General features: G+C 40.1%; 2 long non-coding RNA genes across 3 annotated transcripts; both read right to left on the bottom strand.

The window, feature by feature from the left end:
- Positions 1 to 86: 86 nt before the first annotated feature.
- On the bottom strand, positions 87 to 2,953 carry LOC139927030 (uncharacterized). Of its 2 annotated transcripts, XR_013507438.1 has the most exons (6): positions 2,813 to 2,953; positions 1,867 to 1,953; positions 1,706 to 1,746; positions 1,305 to 1,397; positions 378 to 447; positions 87 to 170 (listed from the first exon to the last, which is right to left on the bottom strand). It is a non-coding gene; the product is annotated as an uncharacterized LOC139927030 (long non-coding RNA). The 2 variants fall into 2 exon arrangements; XR_011785334.2 differs by lacking the exon at positions 87 to 170 and having other exon boundaries at positions 182 to 447.
- A 5,520-nt stretch (positions 2,954 to 8,473) lies between these two features.
- LOC144542749 (uncharacterized) lies at positions 8,474 to 11,240 on the bottom strand. The gene is made up of 6 exons (XR_013507437.1): positions 11,050 to 11,240; positions 9,895 to 9,981; positions 9,735 to 9,775; positions 9,316 to 9,408; positions 8,783 to 8,852; positions 8,474 to 8,576 (listed from the first exon to the last, which is right to left on the bottom strand). It is a non-coding gene; the product is annotated as an uncharacterized LOC144542749 (long non-coding RNA).
- Positions 11,241 to 22,496: the final 11,256 nt, after the last annotated feature.

Here is a 22,496-nt window from a genome sequence, read left to right as displayed (position 1 = left end):
CTGGTGTCAATGCCTCACTGTTTTGTTTTTTTACAGTGTCTGATGCAAAATCCACCCATATTATTAAAAATACCATTACACTCATGTTTGCATAATTTATTTATTTAGCCAATTAAAAAAAAAAACATAAATTAGAAATTCATAGTGTCTTCTGTGTTAGTTGAAGTCGTCTAGAAAAGATGGGATGGGGGGGGGATTGAGAGAAGAAGATGAGAGATCATTAGAGGGCAACAAAACTGCAGGAGAGCTTTAAGTGCTTCGCTGTAATACTGCATGAGAACTTTACAGACCAGTGGTGGGTTTCCCAAAAGCACATGGGGTAAACATGGTCTAAGAAGCTTTTGGGATCACCTGGCCAGAGATCTTCTCTTGCTCACCATCATAGTTCACAGCTTCTGGTCGACCTCCATGGGTGTCTCAGCACAGGAGTCCGAAGGTCTCACATAACTGCATGGTGAAGATAGTATCTACCTTTAATAACTCAATTACAACTTCTACTGTTTTTCCTAAGTCAGATAATCAGTTCCAGTATGACCGTAGAAATCTGACTATTAGCAATATTTTTAGACTTTTCCATAAGCATTTAATAACTTGGTAGGGCGATGTACATCCTTATAACCACACTGTGAGGGTATTTTCTACTGTACAACACACATCCAACATTTCTGTTTATCTGAACAGATGGTATTAGTCAGTTGAACTGAATGATGCAAATCCAGGAAGGTGTAAATGCAAAGTTTTACTTCACCCGTTGTGGGTCAAAATGAATAAGCAAGGTTCAAGAGTCTTCTGTGGATTCTTTATTCAGACATGCATGGTTCAGTTCAGTGTTCCAGACAAGCAACAAAGAAGTGACAAAGAACGGAGTTGAGGATCCACTTATATAGGTTAAAGTAAACAAAACTATAAATCTTAGCCCATAGCCAAACCTACTTGGCTGCGTGTCCACCTATAGAATCACTTAAAACCACACATAACCATATATAGTACACGTATACGCATACATGCACTGATTACATCATTATGGTACGAAGAGAAGAAGAAAAGACACTCTACTCTGAGAACAAAGAACAGAGTGTGATATTCATATAAAAAGCACAATATTCATCTTACAAAGGTGACATGCTTATGCATGGATGGACGGCTTCCTACCAACCTTCTTGCAACCAGCATTCGGAATATCCAAAATAATGCTCATCAGATACATAAATGTTCATTACATCTGTGACATTAACCTTTCCTCTTACTCCCTTTTTGGACATACACACATTCAATTAAGTCGGAGTATCAACAAGTACTCTTACCCGGCCTGGGACTGATTGACAGTGCCTGGCTGATCGATCTCCATGGGAGTCTCTTCATCCTCACCACAGGGGGATTGGAAAGGTCTCACAGAACTAAAGTACAACATTTGCACAAAGACGAGCAAATCAGACAGATTTATACCATCAAAAGGCTAAAATAACAAGACTTCCCACAGACGGTCTCATCACTTATATTCACTTCATACAAACAAACAACATTTCGGTCATTAGACCTTCATCAGGTAAGCTTAAAAGGCAAATAGGCACCACCACCATACATGTATTGACATCAGCAAGAATATACCGATAGCATCAGAAGGAGATCAGACAGATGTAGATTCAAATGCAGTTGAATTCATATATTATAAACGTAATAGTATAGTGCAACCATCTACACTAACCTGTGAGGGCCTTGTCCACCACCACACGCCTCATTGGCATCCTGCTCATGCAAGAAGCAAACCACATATAATGCAAAATACAGAAAAAAATTATACACAATATAAAATCAGTTTATTTCAAGGTTGAATGTGTACTTGAAACTAGTTGGAGGTAAACTGACGTGTTGAAAGGAAAAGGGAAATGTCTCCTCGCCATACACCACCACCGCAGGATTTCCAACAGCATTGTCAACACACTGGATTGAAATCTGCAGTATCATAAAAAGTGCATTTTAAAAGTTAAAAGTTAAAGGTGAAATGTGTCATGTACTGCCTGTATTACAGTACCATACCTACATACTCCTGAAGTGAATTTAATTCATAATAACTTTGCCCGATTTAGCCCACTTGCTAACAATGCTAACGTCGCTATCAAACTCCACAAACAATTCAATCCACGCGTAAGTACTAATAATAACTTCCAGAGTTGCAGACTTTGACATACTTTACTCCTCACCAAACATATATACGTATGTTAAAACTCATTACACTTTTGTGTAAAACGTTTAAAGATACATACGTGAAACAAAGGTTCAGACATTTTGGTTTTTGATGACGTTATGTTTTTGTTGCGTAAGGTTTCCATACATCATCACGCATTCAACGTATTCAACGTCAATAGCGTACAATTCTACGTAGAGTACGGCCAGAGCTGCCAATTTCAAAATATTTCAAAATATTTCAAATATTCTTATAAAACCCTTTGCGTTTCCTGGGTTATTTGACCTTTTTTCTATTTGGGTCATCCACGTTTTGTTTTTATCACAGAAGGAATAATATAAATATATATAATATGATGTTATGTTGTAAACTAAATTATGCTTTATTTTTAAAATGGCATTCACTGCGATGTCTTTATGGATGACTGGGTTTGGTTACTGCCATATTGTTCAAAAAAGTTTTAGATATTTCTCTTTCCACAGAATCAACTCATTTTAATTCACTTGTCAAATTACATAATCTCAATATACTGATTCAACCTGTGTTCCCAAATAAAGTACATTAAGTTGTCGATTTTTCTGTTAATTAGTTGAAAAAATTGTATCCCAAAAAACCTTATAACCTTACCTCTTTTGTTGATGCCTTTGTACAGAAAGTTGATTATTTTGGCTTTTCCATTGTCCATGTTGGGAGAAAAACCAGGTTATGTGTGAAAGAGAGATCAGTAAAATTCATCGTTGTAGGTTGGATTGGAAATGAAGTGTCAGGACTGACACTTTATCAAAAGTGAAACGTGTTAAGCGAGATCATTTGGTTTTCTCCCCGTCAAACCACAAATGAGAACTGAGAGAGCTGTGTGCAGACATAGCTGTCGCAGTTCTCATTTACAGAAAACCCGACACCCATGAAGTTACATCCCTCTTCTCCTATCATCAATGCATACTCTTCATTCTCCACAAAGTAAGAAAAAAGCACTTGGAAAGGTTGACATGGATTAAGTTTAGTTCTATACAAACCAAAAATTTGGAAAAAAGAATGTGTCTTAGACAAGGCTTTGTGAAAAGGTGTGTGAAAGTGGGCCAATATTTACTTGAAGCTACAACATGCAACTTTTTGCCTTTATAAAGGCAAAAAGTAAGTAGTGAAGTAAATATTAGAAGTAAGTAGTAAAAGTAAATATTGTAGCTTCCACTTTCACAGTAAGTGTATTGTTAGTCCCGCCCTCCTCTCAGTTGGCCCCGCCCTCCTCCCAGTTGGTCCCGCCCTCCTCTCAGTTGGTCCCTCCCTCATCTCAGTTGACCCCGCCCTCCTCCCAGTTGGCCCCGCCCTCCTCCCAGTTGGTCCCGCTGCCCCCTCAGTTGGTCAAGTTCCTGCCCCAACATTTGTCACTCAACTGAATGAGCTGTCTGCCATGAAGCGGCATCTATCCTGAGGGCGAGCGGTTTTCTCTGAGAAGTGATGGTTCGCTGTGCGTTGGGATAGCTTCAGATGCCAACCGAACTTGTGAGGCGGTGTAAAAGTGCTACTGCTTTCCTCCATCGTTGTTGCTATGGCGTTCCTGCCTCACCTTGATAGCCACAACGCCGCTCACGGTTGGCCGTGCCCATATCAAATGGTACATGTCCCAAAACAACGGGGGATTCAGGCATGTACAGGGTCACAAACAGACACAGACTGATACTGTGTAATAAATATCTATTTATTTATTGTTGTTTTAATGACAAAAAGTTGCATACTGCAGCTTTAAGTATACTTAAAACAAACATTACTTTCTAATTTACTTCTTCCTCTCCTACTGTAACATCATGTAAACTGGAATACATCTTTGTATTCTTTCTAGATCATGTGCCATTTCACCTGTTGCAGTGTCCTACTGTGTGGTATCCAGCTATGAAAAATGCAGCATGCTTTGGCTGGACACACACTACAAAATGTCACCATATTCAAGGTCCAGGAGCAAGGTCCACCATATTACATTTTTGACATTTTGAATTTTTTTGAAAACGTGTGTGTGTGTATGTGTTCTTGTTGAACTTTAAGCCTTCAGAGTGAAGACATTTTTGTGAAGTGAGGTCATTTTGGCCGGTCCTCTCTTCTTCAAGGGGCTATTTTAGGGTTTTAGGGTTAAGACTTGGCTTTAGGGTTAAAGTTAGATTAGATTAGATTAGATTAGATTAGATTAGATTAGATTAGATTAGGATTAGATTAATGTTAGGGTAAGGGGTTAAGGTTAGGCATGTAGTGGTGAGGGTTAGGGGATAGGGAATGAATGTAATCAATGGATTTTTAGGTATATAAGCTTGTATGTCAGTTTGTTTGCATGTAGGCTATGTAATTAGGTGATCATGTGTCTAGATTTTTACATATATGTATGTTTGTATTTATTGATGCAGCAATCCATGTGCGTTCAGCTAGCCGATAGTTTCGTGTGAAACTGTATGATCTAGTTCAGTCTTTCTTTCTGAGTAGGTGCACAGGTGCAGGCTGAGGTTCTGCTCAGTTATAGATTCATTTATAACTGGCACACACAGATGAATACACCCAACATTGAAGCTCTAATTCATGAAAGGTTTAAATCATTAACTAACCTCTAACCAGTCAGTCTTTCCATTTCAACGTGGATGTACTGGTTATTTGTGATCACACTGAGCTGTAGGATGTCCATGCCTGTATTACCGACCGGGCATGCAGGGCACATGTCCCGGGGCTGTTGGACCACCAGGGGCCCCAAAAGATTCTGAGTCCCACGTTCGTGTTCAATGCATTTTGCAACCTAGCCAGGTGGAACCCTGACACAGACTGACTTGCCTCAGGCCCCTAACCATAGGCCACAATTGATACAATAGACAATAGAATGATTATGGGGGCCAAGTTACGGCCTTAACATTGGGGGCCCTAAACACGATTTCTATTGATACAGAGGCCCCAACCACAATTATTAAACTGCTACCTATTGATTGTATGTTTATGAGCAATTTAGGGTTAGGGTTAGTGAATATATTTAATATATTTAGTGAATATCCAACTAAGATGCAGAGCACTAATTGTATACAGGGGGGTTTATGTACAGTCATAGTCAAACCTTTTCAATAAATTTCAACATTTAATATTTTTTTTCGTCCTTCATTCCTGCCACCTATCACCTCATCTCCTTAAAGCCACAAACTGCAGTCCAAATATAAACAAGGGGAGCCCCCCCCCGCCTAAATGAAGTTATTATTATTATAACTAAAGTTCAGGAACAAGACCACGCCTCAAGCACACATTCAATTTCCTGCTCCACCCTATTTAAACGCACCTAACCATGACCTTTTCTCTCTCTCGTATGTCTCAGTTCTCTCATCCCTCCCCCCCCTAACCCCTTGCTCTTCTCTCTCAGTGCAGGAACCACAGGGGGATATGATGGAGCCAAGAAGACTCCCCATCAGCGAGACAGTGCCCCCACCCTGAGTCTCAATTCCCTGGTTCCTCGAGCTAACCATCGACCCCAACTCATTCAACCCCCTCGATTCATCCCTTCATCCCTTCATCTCGACCCCTTCATCTCGACCCCTGATTCACCCCTCCACCCTCGACCCTTTTCATCCCTCCATTCTCGACCCCTTTCCCTCAATAAACCATCTAAATACATCTCATAGTGGCGTGGTCTTTGTTAGTGAAAATTAAGGCTAGCCTTGGGGTTGGACAAATGTTTTCACTCTTAAATTGAATAAGTGAGCTCTAGATAGAAGGAATGGCAGTTTGTAAAAATTCGTTTCAGATTGCTTTAACCTGTAAATGGTTTACGTTTGTATTGTTTGTGGACAGGCTAGCACCTTGAGTTAAAGTGTGTGGGTGCGTACCGGGGAGAGTGGGGCCCAATAGGACATGTGTGCCCAGGGGCCCTGTGGTTGGTTAATCTGGCCCTGAGGATGTCTTAGGTCAAACTTTATGGCAGAGGAAAAAAGGCAAAGTGTTTTAATATTTACCAGTGCACAAGGTCTGACTGTATTTTTTTATTATTTATTTTAGGTACATGAATGAATTTTGACCTCTACATTAAACTTAAAAAAAAAAAAAAATCAAGATGGTGGCATGTGTTATATAAGATCCCCATATAAAGAAATACAAAGAACATTCAACCACGCTGCCACACCCGACCCTTAGGTCGGGTGTGGCACACCATTTGCCGCACCATCCCTCCACCCACCCTCACCACAACCCCACGCCCCCGAATACTAAATATTCCAACAACAGGTTAAAGTACTTTTTGTGGATTAAAAAAACAGTTACATTGGACAAGCACACACACACACACACACACACACACATACACACATACACTAAAAACAAGCACTGACATCAGTGTCATCAATACATCTCAACTGTGTTGAAGACCTACAGTGACCCTGAATGAGTGTGTGCCTGTGTGTTTATAAGTGTGTTTAGTTTGTTCATTCGTTAGTTAGTTCGGTCACTTAGCATCATTGTCCCTGTTCGTAATCCTGTCTGTTTCCTTATATTTTATTTGATCTTTATCCTCATGTCTGGTTTCATTTTATCTTTTATGTCTTTTTTTTTTTTTTATCTCGGTTTGTAACCCTGTGTGTCTCCTTATATTCTTATTTTATTTTATCTTTTACTTCACGTCTGGTTTCATTTTTTTTTCCATTCTTGTCTTCTGTTCTATGTATTCAAGTTTATCCTTATTCTTATTCTTTTTGTTATTCTTTTGTTTATCTGTTTGTTCCTTCTTTTTTTCATTATTTATTTATTTATTTATTTGATATGCGTCACAATGTTTGGTTTTTATGTGATAATGTTTTTACAGCAATTGTCTCCTGATATTTCCCCTTCCTTCCTCTCTCCGTAGGTCACCAGGGGGCACACCGGTCAGAAGGAGGCGCAGTAAGGGGGGCGCAGCGTTGCTCAGCGACCCGGCGGCTCTTATCGCTGAAGCACTAAGGAAGAAGTTTTCCCAGCATCACCACAACAACTCCTCCGACAAAGAGAATTCACACCGCCCAGCCCATACTCTGTTTTAGAACAAAAACACCCGTTGCAATTTCAAAAGTAATAAATACAGTACAGCGTAGTTTAAGCAGTCTTCCCTAACCTGACGCTTCTGCTCCAGGTTCTTCAGCTCACCAGACGCAGCCAGGGACGCCTCCACCTGTGACCTTGTTGAATGGTAACGTCTCATGAGTCAACCGTCCCGTCATCCAGTCACAGCTCCCCCAGATGTGTCTCACTAACAGATTACTACTGCAGCTGCTGACTTGCCTGTCATTTTCATACTTTTTTTGTTCGTCTGTCTTGTGAGTGTGTAACTCTTGCATAGAACACAGTATTTTTTGCCATGTTGTCATGAGGCGTGAATACATTTCTACTGTGGGTGTTGACATTCATGTAGCTCTATTCTATGAAACTGCTATTTTGTGTTTGTGTTTTACTTTGCTGCTGCCCTGGTTCAAGTGCACTGATCAATGTTGATTGTTCTTGTTTTCATATTTCCCTAATTTCAATTTGTGCCCAAATCCAGTTAACCCCGCTAGCCTTATATTAGACACTTTGTACTGTATTAGACTAACTAAAACGTTTTTTTTCAGTAACATATAGATGCATCTTTTCATTTTGGTACGGAGGTTTATTGGTATTTGGGCATTCTTTGATGGTCTGTGAAGCCAATGGGGCTGCAGGGTGTCCCATTTTTCTATTCACATTTTGATGTGTGTGTGTAAATTGGAGGACTTCAAAAATAATTAAACACCAAACTAAGAAAGCGCTCTCCCCTTTTCATTGGGAATATTGAATATCTCAGGTTGATGGTTTGACACAGAGCCACATACAGACATTTTACAAGTAGCTCTGGTCAGACAGAATGTGTGTTTGTATGAGTGTCACAAAGAGAAAACTGTTTTCTATCTGCTTTTACAGTGTAAATACCTATAAAAGTGTCCACCAAATAGCAGATGTTCATCTTTATTCCTTTTGCCTTCTGTCCTTTCCCCATCCTTCTATGATAATCGAAATACCAGAGAAGGAAATGTGTGATGAGTGTCCCTGTACTTGATATTCTGTGATGCAAATTTCTCCTGACTGATTCCAATAGAACTAGGTCTTAAACTGGAATCGTGTCGTGTCTATGAATATTTTACATCTGCTCACTAATCAAGTATTTCATTGTTTTCAAAATCAAACTAGCAGGCCTATCTGAGTGAAATGCTGGTGTCAATGCCTCACTGTTTTGTTTTTTTACAGTGTCTGATGCAAAATCCACCAATATTATTAAAAATACCATTACACTCATTTTTGCATAATTTATTTATTTAGCCAATTAAAAAAAACACAGGAATGCAATTAAAATTAGAAATTAGAAATTCATAGTGTCTTCTGTGTTAGTTGAAGTCGTCTAGAAAAGATGGGATGGGGGGGGATTGAGAGAAGAAGATGAGAGATCATTAGAGGGCAACAAAACTGCTGGAGAGCTTTAAGTGCTTCGCTGTAATACTGCATGAGAACTTTACAGACCAGTGGTGGGTTTCCCAAAAGCACATGGGGTAAACATGGTCTAAGAAGCTTTTGGGATCACCTGGCCAGAGATCTTCTCTTGCTCACCATCATAGTTCACAGCTTCTGGTCGACCTCCATGGGTGTCTCAGCACAGGAGTCCGAAGGTCTCACATAACTGCATGGTGAAGATAGTATCTACCTTTAATAACTCAATTACAACTTCTACTGTTTTTCCTAAGTCAGATAATCAGTTCCAGTATGACCGTAGAAATCTGACTATTAGCAATATTTTTAGACTTTTCCATAAGCATTTAATAACTTGGTAGGGCGATGTACATCCTTATAACCACACTGTGAGGGTATTTTCTACTGTACAACACACATCCAACATTTCTGTTTATCTGAACAGATGGTATTAGTCAGTTGAACTGAATGATGCAAATCCAGGAAGGTGACATGCTTATGCATGGATGGACGGCTTCCTACCAACCTTCTTGCAAGCAGCATTCGGAATATCCAAAATAATGCTCATCAGATACATAAATGTTCATTACATCTGTGACATTAACCTTTCCTCTTACTCCCTTTTTGGACATACACACATTCAATTAAGTCGGAGTATCAACAAGTACTCTTACCCGGCCTGGGACTGATTGACAGTGCCTGGCTGATCGATCTCCATGGGAGTCTCTTCATCCTCACCACAGGGGGATTGGAAAGGTCTCACAGAACTAAAGTACAACATTTGCACAGAGACGAGCAAATCAGACAGATTGACAGATTTATAACATCAAAAGGCTAAAATAACAAGACTTCCCACAGACTGTCTCTCTTATATTCACTTCATACAAACAAACAACATTTCGGTCATTCAACCTTCATCAGGTAAGCTTAAGGCAAATAGGCACCACCACCATACATCAGCAAGAATGTACCGACCAATCATCAGCTTTTTATCTTTTTGTACAGCATCAGAAGGTGATATGACAGATGTAGATTCAAAGGCAGTTTATATAAACGTAATAGTATAGTGCAACCATAATAAAACTACACTAACCTGTGAGGGCCTTGTCCACCACCACACGCCTCATTGGCATCCTGCTCATGCAAGAAGCAAAACACATATAACGCAAAATACAGAAAAAATTATACACAATATAAAATCAGTTTATTTCAAGGTTGAATGTGTACTTGAAACTAGTTGGTGGTAAACTCACGTGTTTAAAGGAGACGGAAAATGTCCCCTTGCCATACACCACCACCGCAGGATTTCCAACAGCATTGTCAACACACTGGATTGAAATCTGCAGTATCATAAAAAGTGCATTTTAAAGTTAAAGGTGAAATGTGTCATGTACTGCCTGTATTACAGTACCATACCATACTCCTAATTTATAATAATTTAGCCCCGATTTAGTCCACTTGCTAACAATGCTACCGTCGCTATCAAACGATCACACTCCATAGACAATTCAATCCACACGTAAATAATAACTTCCAGCGTTGCAGTACTTTGACATACGTTACTCCTCACCAAACACTTGTATGTTAAAACTCATTTTTGTGTAAAACGTTTAAAGATACATACGCTTGTTTTCAGATGAGACAAAAGGTCAGACATTTTGTTTCTTTGTCTCTGTTTTTGTTACGCAGGCTTTCCATATACGTCATTACGCATTCAGCGCATTCAACATCAATAGCGTAGGCTACAATTCTACGTAGGTACAGTACGGCCAGAGCTGCCAATTTCAAAATGCTGTTTCAATATTCTTATAAAACCCTTTGCGTTTCCTGGGTTATTTAACCTTTTTTCTATTTGGGTCATCCCTTTTTTGTTTTTATCACAGAAGGAATAATATAAATATATATAATATGATGTTATGTTGTAAACTAAATTATGTGGTAACACTTTACAATAAGGGTACATTAATTAAGGGTTAGTTAATGCTTAATTAATAGTTAACTAATGTGTCTGGTAATCATTTACTAATGGTGTTCATGTTAACTAAGGTATTAATTTATACATTATTTAATAGTCATCTTTATAAACTATTAAATAATGTATAAATGAATACCTTAGTTAACATGAACACCATTAGTAAATTATTACCAGACAAATTAGTTAACTGTTAGGGTTACTGCGATGTCTTTGTGGAAGACTGGATTTGGTTACTGCCATACAGTTCCATACTTCAAAAAAGTATAAAGATATTTATTTTTCCACAAAATCAATTCATTTTAATTCACTTGTCAAATTATATAATCCCAATATACTGATTCAACCTGTGTTCCCAAATAAAGTACATTAAGTTGTCATTTTTTCTGTCAATTTGTTGAAAAAAATTGTACCCCAAAAAAACGTATAACCTTACCTCTTTTTTTGATGCCTTTGTACAGAAAGTTGATTATTCTGGCTATTCCTTTGTCCATATTGGGGGGGAAAAAAACCATCTCATCTGTAAAAGAGAGATGTAAGTAACATTTATTCTTGTAGGTTGGATTAGAGATGTCTATGTTTTGAATCTCTCTCATAGCATAAGATATACCAGAGTGTGATCGAGACTGAAACTAAATGAAGATCATTTCCCTATATATATACCACATCAGTCTCACTTCTCATTTACAGGAAACTTCACCCATGAAGTAACATCCCTCTTCTCTTATCATCACTGCATACTCTTTGTCCTCCACAAAGTAAGAAAAAAACACTTGCATGGTTGACATGGATTAAGCCTAGTTCTATACAAACAAAAAAATTGTCTTAGACAAAGCTTAATCCATGTTTGTTAAAATCCCACTGAAATGAACTCCCATTACTTTTACTTCCTGGAAAACAAAGTATCTGTAATGCTGAACTCATGCTGCACTAGTAGATGTAAATAAAAAGTCCAACCAATATAACCCACAGATTTTTGAACAATCCCACCCCTCCACCCCCCCATCAAATAAAACTGTCTTTCTCTCCCTGACTGATATCCCATTGGTTTACACTTTTGAATGATCGCTCACTGTGTTATGTCCCGCCCCAACATCCTGTTTCAACAGGAAATACATCAAGTCAAGGAAGTAAAGGGTCTTTAAAGTGGCCAATATTTTAAAGCCAATATTTACTTAAAGTAAGTGTTTTGTTAGTCCCGCCCTCCTCTCAGTTGGTCAAGTCCCTGCCCTAACATTTGTCACTCAACTGGATGAGCTGTCTGCCATGAAGCGGCATCTATCCTGAGGGCGAAGCCACATCTGCAAGCGAATTTCTATGAGAAGTGATGGATCGCTGTGCGCTGCCTGTTGGGATAGCTTGAGATGCCAAACGAACTTGTGAGGCGGTGTAAAAGTGCTACTGCTTTCCTCCATCGTTGTTGCTATGGCGTTCCTGCCTCACCTTGATAGCCACAACGCCACTCACGGTTGGCCGTGCCCATATCAAATGGTACATGTCCCAAAACAACGGGGGATTCAGGCATGTACAGGGTCACAAACAGACACAGACTGATACTGTGTAATAAATATCTATTTATTTATTGTTGTTTTAATGACAAAAAAAAGTTGCATACTGCAGCTTTAAGTATACTTAAAACAAACATTACTTTCTAATTTACTTCTTCCTCTCCTACTGTAACATCATGTAAACTGGAATACATCTTTGTATTCTTTCTAGATCATGTGCCATTTTTACGTGTGTCCTACTGTGTGGTATCCAGCATGCTTTGGCTGGACACACACTGCAAAATGTCGCTATATTCAAGGTCCAGGAGCAAGGTCCACCATATTACATTTTTGACATTTTGGATTTTTTTGAAAACGTGTGTGTGTGTATGTGTTCTTGTACTTCCATCTTTGAGAACCAATTTGAGCTTTAAGCCTTCAGAGTGAGGACATTTTTGTGAAGTGAGGTCATTTTGGCCGGTCCTCTCTTCTTCAAGGGGCTATTTTAGGGTTAAGGCTTGGTTTTAAGGTTAAGGTTAGAATTAGGATTAGATTAATGTTAGGGTAAGGGGTTAAGGTTAGGCATGTAGTGGTGAGGGTTAGGGTTAGGGGATAGGGGATGAATGTAATCAGTGGATTTTTAGGTATATAAACTTGTATGTCAGTTTGTTTGCATGTAGGCTATGTAATTAGGTGATCATGTGTCTAGATTTGGACTTACATATATGTATGTTTGTATTTATTGATGCAGCAATCCATGTGCGTTCAACTAGCCGACAGTTTCGTGTGAAACTGTATGATCTAGTTCAGTCTTTCTTTCTGAATAGGTGCACAGGTGCAGACTGAGGTTCTGCTCAGTTATAGATTCATTTATAACTGGCACACACAGATGACTATACACCCAACATTGAAGCTCTAATTCAAGAAAGGTTTACAGTTTTTCACAATTGTTTACACACTAAAATTGGAACTTCGGACACAATCATTGAAACCTGAAACTCATGTATCAAATCCCTAAACCAAGTCTGCAAAACTAGAAGCACATTTTCAACTTTTCACTCAGTTTGCAATTCTCTATCAACTAACCACTGACAGTCACTCTTTCCATTTCTGCAGGAAACTGCATGTAGGGTGCTAGTTTCAACATAAACCTCATCAATTTAACCAGCGCATATTCTGTCACCCACATCCTGTGACAAACTGAGCTGTAGGATGCCTTAGGTCAAATGTTTTTAAAAAAAATTTTTTTATTAAGTTCTAATATTTACCAATGCACAGGGTCTGACTATATTTTTTTATTATTTATTTTGGAGGTACTTAAATTAATTTTGACCTCTACATTCAAATTTTAAAAAAAAATCAAGATGGTGGTATGTGTTATATAAGATCCCCAAAGAAATACAAAGAACATTCAACCACGCTGCCACACCCGACCCCTGGGTGCCACCTCCAGTCCCACCCACACCATCGCTCCACCCACCCTCACCACAACCCCACGCCCCCGAATACTAAATATTCCAATGGAATTAAAGTACTTTTTGTGGATTAAAAAAACATCTACATTGGACAAGCACACACACACACACACACACACACACACATACACTAAAAACAAGCACTGACCAAAGCCACACGTTATTCCTGAATTAAATTTTTTTTCAAATTTGATCTACTCCAGCTTTAGGGGCAAACATTACATTTTTCAGCCAGCTGGCATGAGATGGGGGGCACTAAACATTTTGATAACTTCACCTCAGGCAAATCTGTGAATGCTTGTAAAAGAAAAAGGGGCTCTCCTGTGAACCACAAAGCTAGAATTATCTGACTGGGATCAAAGAAATACAATGTGAACGATGAATTCTTCAATGTACCATGCAGCAGCATTTTGGACAAATCTCAATTCAATCAGGATCTAGGATGAATGCTCAAATGAAAAACTTTATTCATGACATGAAACATGATGGAAACTCCATGGAGGAGTTTATACTCCTGTCACTTAGACGATTGGCTCTCTGAAAAAGAGAGGGAAGTGACGGTTAACTCTGATTGGCTCTCTGGAAAAAGAGGGAAAGTGTTCACCAACTCTGATTGGGTAAAGAGAAAGCATGAATGAATGAATGAATGATTTAGGTAGTCTTCCTGATTGAAATCGCATAATACTTCACTTGTGTTGAGGACCTACAGTAATCCTGTGTGTGTCTGTGTGTTTATAAAAGTGTGTTTAGTTTGTTTGTTCATTAGTTAGTTTGGTCACTTAGCATCATTGTCCCTGTTCGTAGTACTGTCTGTTCCTTATATTTTATTTTAATTTATCTTTATCCTCATGTCTGATTTCATTTATCTTTTATGTATTCTTTTTAATTAAGCAATATTACACGAGAGGGTGAGCTTTACCGTCATTATTGGCACGACAGTGATGCGGTCGCTTGCGCCGAGGTCCGTAAGCGTCACTAAAGTGCCAATAGTGACGGTAATACTCACCCTCGAGTGTAATACTGCGATTATACAACGGTTACCAACAAAATAAAAGATATAATCAAAATGCATTCATATTGTGGGTCAATTCGCTCTCAAAATAAAACACTTTTTGCTAGTGTTATCTCCGTTTCCCTGGAAATACATGGGGTCTGACTAATAACTGGAAAACAATCAGCCACGTTAGAAGACTCCCATGTAATACTACTACTCCAGCAAGTAGGCCGACCCTTAGGACCGACCTAGCAACAGAGACGATTTCTAGTCCCTGTTGAGTCAGCCAGCCAACTTGAGCTAATGCTTTCTAGAGATCGTGAGATTTCCCAAACTGAATAAATACCACACATATAAACACAAAACTGCCTTGCTAGCTCACTCTTGTTGTAACTAAGATATCTGCTGAAAATGTTTTTCTTCCATGGACAGATTTAGCTACTACGTCCGCGAACTTCACATGTATTTTTAAGCTAGTCGCCGAGCTACTCACCGGCACAGCTGATGGAGGATGCCAGAGCGTCTAGTAACATCAAGGCTGAACAGAAGAACGACTAGCACGAACGTTCTCCCAAGAACACAAGTCCTCTTTGCATTCTTGGGTTTGAGAAACGGAGTAACACCGGAATGGCGGAGTAATATTCTTAGTGATGAGCACGGCTAGGTGTGCTGTCATGCTGATCTGGGGCCTCATTTATAAACGTTGCGTACGCACAAAAGAAGGCGTACGCCACTTTCTAAGCAAACTTTGGGATTTATAAAAAAACAAACTTGACGGGAGAATGTGCGCACCGCCACGGAAACTTTTACCCATGCGTGCGCACATTTTGGAGACAGTGGGAAACGGCGACTGACATAGCAAAGCAGTAAAATAAAGCAAAAAGTGGCATTGTACACTCAGTTAACTTCCAGGCCGACTCCACATCAACTTAGAAACCCCTCTAATAATAATATTCCTTGTCTGAAGAAGGTCTAGGCTACAACTAAATAGTGTCTTTGTTGCTTTCGTTTGAAAGCCGATCATTTGTCCAAAAAGCATCTAGATGTCAGTATAGGCTGACATGGTGTGAATTAGTCTCAAGTAAGTGCATTACAGTCTTTTAGCAGAGACCCAGTTTGTCACAATTAAGTTAGTCAATTGGACTGGATGTCTCAAGGTAATAAATAATTATGCGTTATGACGCACGGGGCGCATTAGAGACACCGGTGCCAGGCGCAGCGTCCTCTACAGCCAGCTGTTTACCCCGGTCGCACACTGTCTGATCCCCGAGTCAGAAAACGAGAATACAGAACTTGTCTATGCGTTTTTTATTAAAATCAAATGAATGTGAAATGTTGAGTGCGTGGTTACGTTCACTCTTTCCAAAAACAAAAGGCACATTTACGATACCTGGGTATCGTAGCAGCATCTCATCTTCCTCTCTAACTTTAAGTCAGTGTCACGCTGTGTTTCTGGCACAATGCCACTAAATAGGGTTTCCCCCGTCATCGAGGTGTAACGTTCAAGAGGAGAGAGTTCCGGTATCTCCTCGCCCCGCCGGTGGTGCTGACACAACAGTCCAATGCGCTTCTTGGCGTCAACCTTTATATCGGACAATTTCTTTTTTATTTTTATAAAGGGTTCTCCTCTCTGAGCTGCAGCATTAAATACTGCTGTGACATGTTGCCACTCAACAAACTGTTTCTGGTTGGTGACGCCGAACTGAGGCCACCGGGAACATTTCTCTTTTCCATCTGTTCCGGCTTTGCCAATTTCTCACACACAGAATGGAATGACAAGTACATTTACATACACATCAGTATTCATTCAGGGCGTTTCATTGACCATATATGGTTAATTGTAGGAGTTAAGGGGCGGAGTATGAGGCTCGCGCACGTGCGCAACATTTCGAGTTGATTGTGATTTATAAAGGGAAACCGGCGTAGGACGTGCGTGCGCACTGTGTTATAAATCAGAATATTTTTGTGCGTAAGCACTTTCTGTGTTTCGTCCGTACGCAACCTTTTGACGTGAATCCTACGCACAGTTTTATAAATGAGGCCCCTGATCACGTTCTAAATGTCTAGTTCACCAATCAGATTGCTTGGTCAGAACTACCTGTTGTATAATCCCTGTTTGTAAACCTGTCTGTCTCCTTACATTCTTATTTTATTTTATTTTATCTTTTACTTCACGTCTGGTTTCATTTTTAATCTACTCTTGTCTTCTGTTCTATGTTTTCAGGTTTATCCTTATTAGTGGGCTTGCTGCAAGCAAGCACGCTTATACGCTTAGTCTAATTGTTTAACTGACCACCTGTTTAACTGCCCACCTGCCTAACTAACTAACTAACCTGTCTGACTAACTTGTCTAACTGGTTAACCTGTCTAACTGACCACTTGTCTAACTTACCACCTGTCTAACTACCGTCTAACCGACCACCTGTCTAACTGACCACTTCTCTAACTGACCACCTGTCTAACTACCGTCTAACCGACCACCTGTCTAACTGACTACTTCTCTAACTGACCACCTGTCTAACTACCGTCTAACCGACCACCTGTCTAACTGACTACTTCTCTAACTGACCACCTGTCTAACTACCTACTCGTCTAACTGACCAGTTGTCTAACTGACTACCTATCTAACTGACCACCTGTCTGACTAACCTGTCTGTCCACCTGTCTAACTGATTAACCAACACTGATTATTATGGGATGTCCTATGGTTGTTATGGGCTGCGCAGCGTTATTATGGGCTGTCCTGTGATTGCAAAATCTTAGAACCACTTAGAAAACACCCTAACAACCAATTACAAACACCCTAGCAACCATTTAGTACACCATAGCAACCACATTGAAACACCCTAGCAACCACCTAGTACACCTTAGCAACCACCTTGAAACACCCTAGCAACCACTTAGGAACACCCTAGCAACCACCTAGCACACCACAGCAACCGCATATAAGCACCCTAGCACCCACCTAGTATACCTTAGCAACCACCTAGAAACACCCTAGCAACCACTTAGTACACCTTAGCAACCAACTTGAAACACCCTAGCAACCACCTAGAAACACCCTAGCAACCACTTAGTACACCTTAGCAACCACCTTGAAACACCCTAGCAACCACCTAGCACACCTTAGCAACTGCCTAGAAACACCCTAGCAACCACCTGGTACACCTTAGCAACCACCTAGAAACACCTTAGAAACCACTTAGTACACCTTAGCAACCACCTAGAAACATTCTAGCAACCACTTAGAAGCACCCTAGTAACCACTTAGTACACCTTAGTAACCACCTTGAAACACCCTAGCAACCACCTTGAAACACCCTAGCAACCACCTTGAAACACCCTAGCAACCACCTAGAAACACTGTAGCAACCATGTAGTAGCAACCACCTAGAAACACTGTAGCAACCATGTAGTACACCCTAGCACCACATATTAAACCCTAGCAACCACATAGAAACACCCTAGCAACCACATGGAGACACCCCAGCAATCACCTTTTACATCCTAGCAACCACATGGAGACACCCCAGCAATCACCTTTTACATCCTAGCAACAACCTGTCTACCAAATCACCTGTCTAACTGATCACCTGCCCAGCTGTTCAGCTGTCTAACTACTTACATGTATAACTGACCACCTGTCTAACTGACTTGAGTTGTGTACTACTCACCTGTATAACTGTCCACCTGTCTAACTAACTACTTGTATAACTGACTAGCTGTCTAACTGACTAACCTGTCTAACTAGTCAACTGTCTAACTAATCACCCGTCTAACTGACCACCTGTCTAACTGACTGACATGTCTAACAATCTGACTAACTCACTGACCTGTCTAATTTAGGTATTCTTATAATTCCAGCTGCTTGCAGCAAGCCCACGCAGTTTCTCTATAGGAACTGTTTTTCTAGTTCTTATTCTTACTCTTATTCTTATTCTTATTACAGTCAGGAAGTTATACTAGTTTTGCTCAGTAGAGCCCAAAGTGTTTTAAATGCCTCATATGTTGCTAGCATAGCACTCTGGTGTTAACAGATGGAGCTTTTATAGTCAACATTTCACTCACTACCAATCATGCATACCACCCACCCTCCACCCCAGGGACATGCAGAGAGTTCTTCAGGGGCAGGTGCTCAAATGAAAAAAAGGGACTCTACAGTGTCAAACAGTCTGTGGAATAATCTCTGTTTTAGGAGTGCAGCAATGTGTTGTTGTTATATGTGTTGTTGTTATATATATTTACTTTACTCATCTGTTTTCTTTCTCCCCCTCATCTCTCTGCATTCCTGTCTGCCTGTACTAAATATTAAATTAAAAAAAATATGTCTTTATGATTAATCCTCTATTTTAGTAAATTTCTATCATAATAGTAGGCTACAAGAAGACTCTAAACAAAATGTAGCAATCTTCATATCTTCATTGGATAGACTTTAAGATAAAGTCACTAAATCTATTTTTTTTTGTTGCATGATGAATATGAAGGTAAGTTAGCTTGCCCTGCCACTGTCTGACTCCCCAGTCTGCCTCTCACCTGTTGTCTTGAGTCCCTCTAGCTGCCTTCTGCTTTACTTTCTCTTTTACATTCGCCCTTCTTGCTTTCCAGGGTGTCTTGCAGCCACTCACTAATATGTATAATTGGGCTAAGAAAGCCTAACCCTAACCCAGCATCAAGCTAGCTAGCAATAGTCAATTCGGTCCAAGTTTCAATTAGCTACAGTGATTCATTGACAGCCTACATGCTAAGAAATAATTGCAGGATATGTGATATATCGCCAGGTTTAACTAATGGCTGCAACTATAGGCTATTTATTAAACTAACCGATAACTATCACAGTAGGTCTCCCTGGCTCGTTGTCCTCCTACTGTGAGAAGGACAGAAAAAGGGGCAATGCACTGTGCAAACAATCTCATTTGTGTTTTGCAGTTGCTCAAATAGTTTTGCTTGTATCGCTACAATTGATAAACTATTTGAAAAATGCCCCCAAAAAATAATACATTTATATTGGAAGGGGCATTTTAAGAGAAAAGGGGCAGGTGCTCAAGCACCCAGAGCCCCCCCCCCCTCTGCACGTGCCTGCTTCACCCCACCCCACCCAAGGGAGTAGGTTTGATTTTGACATTGGTAGGGACACACATGGGGGAGGTCCGGAGGGGATGTAACCCCCACTGGAAGCTGAGGCATTTTGCATTTATGATAGACTTCTGCCCGCCATTTCATGTCATCTAGAGCCTTAATTTATAGATAGTTATGGTAGCCAACACACTCATTAACAGACACACAGACACAGGGGTGTAGCACATTAATGAATCCTTTACTCAAATTTGCCAGCTGAATGGGACTTTGAAGAGCACATTTTGTTTTAAGGCAGGTACTGTACTGTTGCCTATTCAAACCAATGATCTGTAAACATGTATTTACATTTAAAAAAAAAATTTAAAAAAAATAATAAGATATTGTAAACTATATCCAAACCTTACATACAAACAGCTGAGTGTCCACTGCCTTGCTCCTATTTGAAGGAGCCAAACACATGCCTACGCCTGTCATTAACAGAAATGAACTGTTAGCATATTTGTTTTACATCAGTGTTGTCCAGTGTGGCACACAGCAGCATTGTTCAATCTCACTTGTGACATGTACGCTACTTATGGTCGTCACTCGTCACAGACGCACACGACGCGGTACTTAAATAAACTAACTTTAATGGCTAAACACAACTGTTACTAATATAAAATAGGATGGAGTCTTCACTTGCATGCTCGCCGGTAGGCGGAGCTTTGGCTCTTCTTGTACACAGCCCACAGCATTTCATACGTTAGCAAGAAATGGCAAAGCCAATCAGCGATTTTTTGGGGGGGTTAGGGAGGCGGTGTCACGCCAATTTTTATCCGGGCTGCAAAAATGGTCCAGGTGACGCAGTGACATTCTAAAACAGCTGTTATTATACTAAAGTTTCGTTACAGCGTCCATTGCTATGCCGACGCAGGACTCCAATGCACAACACCAATGCAGCGGGACTCGTAGTAGAGAACGCGATCTGTTAACATTGACTAGACTCTGACGGACAAAACAGCGTTTATTGTCAATCAAAATAATTGCTAGGGACATTTCAGAGTCGCTTGATATTGGTAGGGACATGTCCCTACCGTCCCTACCCAATTCTGCACCCTTGACCCCACCCCTCCAACTCATCCCACCCCACCCCTGTATCTAAGCACCTAGAAAGCGCTAGCACACCTGTTTTTACAATAGTACTTTTTCAATGCTTCTTGGGCTTTACAGTCTTATAAACCATTTGTCTCTCTAATGTTGAATGCGTCTTCTTACTAATCCACTTGTTTCTCCCTCTTGGAGAAAATAAACTTTGTGTATTCAGTTTTTTTAAAAATGAATTTGTGTCGCTCATGCTCTAATGCTGCACAGTGACTTGATCATCTGTTCCAGTAGATGCCAGCATTGCCCATAAAGTTACTGTTTATTGCTTTCAGGTTTGTTTTCTGCTCATGCAGTCCAGTCTTTAGGGTTCTGTTTTGTGACTGAATGCAGTTTTATTTTTATCATAGTCATTTCAGTCAAAGGACCCTTTTCCTAGTGTTGTGTTTGAGAGAGGCTTTTTATTTGAAATATTAACTAAACCATAAAAAATGTTAATGTCTGAGCATGAACCTTTTTTCTATTCATTGACACTAAACTTTGGAGTTTGATTGTGTGCAAACCAAATAAGAGCAAATTAGATAATTCTTTGTCTGTTGGTACAGAAATTTGTTTTGCGTCAGAACACACAATACTGCAGTAAAAAGCAACAGAAGACAGATATTGCTACAGAATTGCCAGACAGGCAAACCCAGTATCAAATTGACACATGGTGTGCATTATTTTCATTTTTCCATTGCAGTTAATATAAAAACATGAAAGACAACAAGGGGTTTGGACATAGAGTCAAGTGATTCTTCTGTGCTGATCTAGAAAAAGTAAATCAGATGCTGTCCAGTATCAACGTGTTCCAGCAGGAAGTGTTACCTTTATGCAATCAACTCATGCTATCAGTTCAGAAGCAACCTTGATGTATGACAATGATGACAATGAGCGTTGCAGTCCAGTCTCCTTGTGTTTCATCTTCATCCAATAGCACAAAGGTAAAAAAGGGATACTTTTGATTGAAGGAGTTTCAACACAAGTATTCACTCTGGGGGAGTGTGAGTCCACTTTGTGAACGCTCCAGCTGCTGTCTCACCCCATGGTGATCTGCAGGCTAAATGCCAGCTTTAGTGATCTTCAGTGCTTGACTTCTTACACTCGCACTCCCTCACACACACACAGGCAGGGTAGTGACATTAGGTTAATTCTGTTGTAAGCTGCATAGAATGTGCTAATCTGACAGCACTTTCAATTTGCCACTGATCCCCTAATCAGGGATTACGCTGCAATTTGAGGTTAAAAGGTCTGCAGGAACACTCTGACAAGATGTAAGGATAAAGGATAAAGTCAAAAATGCATTATGATCAAGATAAAACAAGGCTGTTTTTCTTTTTCTCAGGGTTTTCATCTGACAGCGACAATAGGAGAGTTGGCAAATTTGCAACAGATACTAAGACACATTGTCACACTCACAAAGGCAGAAAGACAGACAGAAAGACACACACACACACACACATGCACATGCACATGCACACACACACACACACACACACACACACACACACACACGCACAAAGGCAGAAAGACAGTTTGCCTCTCTCTCTCTCTCTCTCTCTCTCTCTCTCTCTCTCTCTTTCTTTCTCTCTCTCTCTCTCTCTCTCTCTCACACACACACACACTCACGCACACACACCCTCCAGGAGTTTTCTGGAACCTGTCTCTTCATTCTAAACATAAACAGTTGTGACAATCAAGTACATGTTTAATACACACACACACACACACA

The sequence above is a fragment of the Centroberyx gerrardi genome, chromosome 18 (genome assembly GCF_048128805.1).
Source record: "Centroberyx gerrardi isolate f3 chromosome 18, fCenGer3.hap1.cur.20231027, whole genome shotgun sequence".
NCBI lineage: Eukaryota > Metazoa > Chordata > Actinopteri > Beryciformes > Berycidae > Centroberyx > Centroberyx gerrardi.
This window is presented reverse-complemented; position numbering and strand designations above follow the sequence as displayed.